The sequence below is a fragment of the Mus caroli genome, chromosome 4 (assembly GCF_900094665.2).
Source record: "Mus caroli chromosome 4, CAROLI_EIJ_v1.1, whole genome shotgun sequence".
Lineage (NCBI taxonomy): Eukaryota > Metazoa > Chordata > Mammalia > Rodentia > Muridae > Mus > Mus caroli.
The window spans coordinates 100,873,663-100,879,815 of NC_034573.1; the positions used below are offsets into that span (position 1 = coordinate 100,873,663).

A 6,153-nucleotide genomic window follows, 5' to 3' on the forward strand; every position below is an offset into this window, starting at 1 on the left:
AAAGAAAGAAAGAAAGAAAGAAAGAAAGAAAAGGGGCGCAGGATAGAGGTCCTGAATTCAATTCCCAGCAACCATATGGTGGCTAACAACCATCTGTAATGGGGTCTGGTGCCCTCTTCTGGTGTGTCTTAAGAGAACAATGGTGTACTCATATATATAAAATGAATAAATCTTAAAAAAAAAAAAAAAAAGGAAAGCGAGAAGACAAGCTATAAGTACACAGTGTACACACCAAGATCTAATTATCAAAAGATCTGGCTTTTATTTTTCTTTTCTCCAAAAGGAGAAATGGCCATGACCATTTCTCTTTCCTGTCTATGATCACCTGCACCCCACAGAAACAAACGGTCTACTTCCCTGGAAGGGCTACTATTACTACAAGAAAGTATAAGAAACTCAGAGCCTAAGTATCTCATTGCTCCTCACATCTGACTCCACACTCTGTACCGCAGCATGCAATGCAATCAATAATCATAAAACACGTATATACCACCCCTAGAAACAAAAGAACTTAAACTAAAATCTAGGCAATTATCTTTTAATCAAGCTTTGTACTTTGCAACCACCAGTCTGTGGTCAGCACATAGAGGAGCCAAATAAACGCCAGTGAACGGGATAAAAGTGGCAGCTTAGCAACAGAGGAAGGAGTGAGCTCGTCCCACGTGTTCACTTGTTCTCTCTTCACTAAGGAGGTAATATAAACTAGTACTTCCCAGGCGACACACGCTACTCTTTCTTTAAAGAAAACATTGAATCAGGGATTGGAAAATAAAGGAACATTCCATATGATTTTTTTCTCAATTCTGAGAATTAAACTGGGGGGCTTACACATTCTAAGCAAGTCCTCTTCCAGAGTGACCTCCCATCCCTTAGGGATGCATGCACTTGAAGGGCAAGATCCTGGATGAGACACAGAAGCCCTAAGCAGAGATCTACCTCATTTCACTCAGTTACAACACTTTTCTGACCCAGCCATGTAACAGTTAATTAAACTTGTCCTGCTTCCACAATTAGCTAATTGCTAGCAGAAACCTTGGTCATTTTTGTATTTCCCAGAACACCTAAGACAGAACCTGATATTATTATCACCTAAAATCATATTTTAAAAATTTATACAATACTTTTTATATGCTGTCTTCTAAAAGCCTTCTAAATACCTAACAGCATTTTACAGACAATATTGACGTTTATTCATTACCAAGATGAATAACCAGATAGTTTTCCTTAACATTCCCACCACAGGCTCACCATGTTTGTTGACTGAAACAGCTGTTTTTCTATCTGCATTACAAAACCATTATCTGTTGCTATGAAGACCATCTGTAAGCCACTTAACAGTAATAGTTTTGCTAGAGAGAGGACAATTGTGTCCACCTAAGCAAATCTCTTTTATCAGTTATGTCCAAAAAAAATCAAGAAAGTTGATTTAAAAAAATCAAGATCTTTGAGTTACAGTTATACCTACAATTCTGATTTAGGGGACCAGAATAGAATATTTAAATCAGTACCCCCAATTCTAACATTGGTCTTTAGAGACACACTGAGAAAAGAATTCCACTTTTAAAACCTAAGTTAACCAACATACTAATCAAGCCAATGTTTTACAGTTAAAAATGCTTCCACAAGATCTGACAAAGGCAAGGCTACAACACTAACACAACGGGTCCTCAAAATTCATCAACATGATGACCCCCTTAGACCTCAGGAGATTCCCACGCTCTGTAGGAAGGTTAAGTCAGGAGTCTTACAGGTAACTATGCATATTAACTGATGGCTCTAACTCTGATAATTAGTAACATATTTTATAAATTTTAAACAAATGTCTGGCTGTAAAGTGAACCAGTCAGACATTCTTAATTTAATTCCAAAATATAATAATAATTTTATAAATCAGTACACTCTCACTGTAAACTTTGAATGACCATCAAAACATATGACATTACTAGTAATCTCTCTCCAGTTATTAAGTACATATTGAAAGCCAATATAGTACCTCTCTGCATATCCAAATTTTCTACTATATATACATATTTTCATGCATTGACGTTCTAGATGTACATATAAGTCCTATAGAGTAGAAAAATGAGAATAACCTGTAATCACATTTATCATATACAAGAAGCACCCCCCAATATCTGACGTGTAGTGTCAAACTACAATCACTAACTTTTTTTTACATCATTACCAGAACAAAACAAATCATTTTTCTTGTACAACTGAGTTTATATCCCATTTTCGGCATGTCCTTGCAATTAGGGTAATTAGTACGATTTAAAATCTTCTTGCCATCCGTTCTCTATTTGAGTGAAACATTTTTGTACCAAGAACTGGGGCATTTAAAACATTTCCTGTCTCTCTAAAGGTGGAAAAGACATCTTCCTAAAAGAATTTTTTTTTTTCTTTTTTAACTGTGAGTAGCTAGGAAACTTAGCATAGCAAAGATGGGATGGGGCTTTCTCCAAGGCAGACCTCGCTCAGAGACAAGATGTAACATAAGGAGGAAAGGATGAGCTAGCGGCAGGTGATGAAATTTCACCTCAAAAAAGGACGCAAAAGGCTGTGTCTCCAGCAAGGGAGGCGTGAATGCTACTCCTGGAGTATCAGGGGCTCCGAGAGCCCCGCACTCTCTGCACCTCCATACTCACCACTCCCCACCCAGGGGGTGGCTCCGCAGGACTCAGTATGCGGCGCAGGCAAGCCAAAGCTGTTTGCAAACAAGCGTCCTCTGCCTCCCTCCGGGATGTGCACGCAGGGCCCTGGGAAGGAAGGCACGCTCGGCCCCACCCGGGACAAACGCGAAGGGCACCGGTGCGGCCGCCAGCCCGATCTTCACGTACCCGGCCGCGCCGGAACCCAGGCCCGGCTAAGGGCTTCCCGGCGACTCGGGGCCTAGTCGCCCCCCGCACGCCTTCAGTCGCCCGGGGACCCACGGAGAAAGGGCCGAGGCCCCAGAGCTCCGGGGTGCCCGCGGCGGCCGCACTGGCAGGACGCTCCGTCCGCCCGGCCCGATAGCTGGCGCCAGGACCCCTGGGCGGCGCAAGCAGAGGAGCCCCGGACCGCGGCGCGCCACACTCACCGCTTCTCCATGGCCCGGGGGTCGTCACTCAGCCGAGAGCCTCGTCCTCAGCGGGGCTCCGCCGCGAAGCCTCGCACTCCTGAGGGGGCTGCGGTCTCAGCGGCCGGGACTGAGGCCCAGCGCCCCTCCAGCCGCCTCAGCCACGCGGGTCCGGGGAAGCGCGGCCGAGCGCGGCCGGGGGCGCAGCTTACGGCGGGACGACCGAGGCGATGCAGGCGGACGGGCTCGGCGAAGCCTCGGGCGCCGCCGCGGTGGCCGCTTCAGCCGCCCGCGCCGCTGGGCCACAGCGCCCCCTGGACCCCACGTCCCGCTACGGCGCCGGGACTGCGGCGGCCGCACCGGGCACGAGCGGCAGGGAACGCGAGGCAGCGCGGCCTGGGGGTGGCGGGGCCCCGTGCGCCCTGCGCCGCCCGCGGCCGTGGCCCGCCCCTGACGCGGCTTCCCGGGAGCCGGAAGCTGTCGGCTCCCCCCACACCCCACCCCCGTCAGACCCCAGCACCTTTTTCTTCCCTCCAGAAGGTATGTGAATGCTTTCGTCACTCGTCTCCGAGAGCGGGAATGTGAGGGAATCTCGGTTCATTTCTTGTGGAGACAGGGGGTCCCTTTTAATTCCCTCAGTGCGTCAGTATGAAAGGAGAGTGACCCAGAACAAATCCCTTTTTTCTTTTCCTAAGCACATGCACAATCCCTTCCCAAAGCAGATAAAGGAATCCTCTTTGACCTCAACTTTTTTGGAGCTACTGTGCAGATTCACTACAGAAATGTGCTATAGAATCCCTTTAACCCCTATCCTTACCTACAAAACAGGGGGGAGAAAACAAAAAAGCAAACAAACAAAACAAAACAAAATTTAAAAAACGCTGACAAAGAGAAGAGAAAAACCAACGGGTTGTCCTGAAACTGATAAACAACTTAAAGGTAAGAAAAGACTCATCCTTTTACCTAACTTAACCCCGGCCACCACCTCTACCACCTCTGTGTCACCCACCCCTTATCAAATCCTAGATAAAAACTCTGAAAGAAGGAAATTGTTGTGGTTATATTAAAGGCTATGCAGTCATTTTGTTTACAAATGCCTCCTGTTTGATCTTGCCCAGCCTCTAGAACGCTAACATAACGTCACAACTAAAAACTAAAGACTGTCAGAAGGGAAATAGGGAAAAAAAAATTTTTTTTAATCCCCTGGACCCTCAAATTCCCAAATACTGTGTTTGTTTGTTTGGTTGGTTGGTTGGTTTTGTTTTCTGGGTGCTATACTGGAACAAGCAAGGACTTTGGTGTCAGGCAGATCCTGATGCCCCTGGTTCCAGTTACATCCTGTAGAGTTTTATGACCCTGGCAAGTTATGTAATATTTTTGAACCTCTGTTTTCTCCTGCCTGCCTAGCTGGTTGTGAAGGTTGGGCCTACAGTTCCAATTTTTGTTAATTCCAGAACACCCTAACACTTACTCATTCTTAATCTGGAGATTGTACCCATCTGTGTGTGTTTATCCCACCACACTCCCCCACCCCGTGTGTGTGTGTGTGTGTGTGTGTGTGTGTGTGTGTGTGTGTTCCTATCAAAAGGTCATTCTCATCATCCTGGTCTAGGTGAAATTTCCCTGAATTTCACTCGTGCATTTATGTAACATCCTCCTCTGAAGAGGAGAACCTAGTACACTGGATCCTTTGACATTCTACAGCACAGCAGATATCAAAATAGAACCAGCACATTTTTCCTGCATGAAAATATTATAAGCAATCTTGCCTTACCTTAGATTATGGGATAATAGTAACAAGACATGGGGAAATTACATAAGGAGTCCGGGAACTGTTCAAGTAATAATTGAGCAGCCACCCAGAGAAAAATATAACCTAGCAGTTCTTTTCTCATCAATGAAAGCTGTTCCTGTACAGTCCCAAGTCTGCCTTTGCCACAGATCTCTGAGTCACACACACACACACACACACACACACACCACTATCCCCTTTTTTTGTAACGACAGAAACCAGCTCGGGAGGAAATGGTGATTCATTCTCACAACATCTCTAAGAATTCAGTACTTCAGTACCACCACCAAAGGGCATCCAACCTAGAGAAAAGCTGCAAGGAGACCCTATAACCTAGGGTCTCCTGTCTGATAGCAGTCTTTTCTAGAGTAACAAGAGAACACTGTTAGAGTGAGTTGCTATTGATACCATTTGTGCTTTAGCATGGGCCCTTTAATTTCAATCAGTTTGGCTCCCTGACATGACATTGGCACTGTCCTTTCCAACCCAAGCTCACTGCCACTGCAGAAAACCTACATTTGTTTGTGAATAATCAGGACGTCTAGGGTGTAGCTACAGCATGAAGATGATTCATTTGTTCCCAGGACCAGTTTCTTCTTGCCTCACACTTTCTTCCCTTCTATTCAAACTCTTGCTGAGGGAGACTGCTTGATAGTAACCTGCTTAAAATCGTTCTGTCATATGCTGGCCAGATGGCTCAGTGGGTAAAGGGCCAAGCCTAGTGATCTGAGTTTTTTCTCTGGAACCCCATGATAGAAGGAGAGAACCAACTACCCAGGAGGCATGCATGCACCCACAGTAGGTCTCCTATTGTCCGCTCCCATTTCATCCACAACTGTTTCCCCTCCTGCTTCCTCATCTAACTCTCAGCTCCTGACCTATCTCTCACCTGCCTCCTTTCTTCTGCCTAAGATCTCTTTCTGTTTCAAGCCACTTCAACTTGCTGTCAGTTGTCTTGATTCTGCCACTTTCTGTTTGCATTGATTTCCACCACTCTCCGATGACTTTAAAGTATAGCTTCCCCCCCCCCCAGAATTCCCCACTTCCATATCTATAAAATTGACATCCTTTAGAAAATCAATATTGTAAGAATGTTTTCATGGAAGTTTAGGATCATCTTTAGTAGAATTTTCTTTGCTCTTTAAACTTTGGGTGAAGCCAGGAGTGCTTCTCTTCATCCACTTGTATATTTGTTTACTTTGAAGGCTGAGGCAAAGGGATCCTATTGTCCAGGAGTTGGAAGCATACCAATGTAGGCAACATACCAATAGTCTCATCTCAGAATTTTAAATGGGGGAGGGAGAGA

The 6,153-nt window shown here is 45.4% G+C and overlaps 1 protein-coding gene and 1 pseudogene across 3 annotated transcripts in view; one reads left to right on the top strand and one right to left on the bottom strand.

Moving 5' to 3' along the window:
* Zfyve9 (zinc finger FYVE-type containing 9) overlaps positions 1–3,423 on the bottom strand; it is a 143,926-nt gene extending 140,503 nt beyond the window's left edge. For both annotated transcript variants that reach the window (XM_029476023.1, XM_021160572.2), the window contains exon 1: positions 3,077–3,423. The gene's annotated coding sequence lies outside the window, so the exon portion shown is untranslated. The remainder of the gene's footprint in view (positions 1–3,076) is intronic.
* On the top strand, positions 3,077–5,866 carry LOC110292905 (annotated as a pseudogene). Its single transcript, XR_002377759.2, has one exon. The product of XR_002377759.2 is annotated as a collagen alpha-1(I) chain-like (transcript).
* Positions 5,867–6,153: the final 287 nt, after the last annotated feature.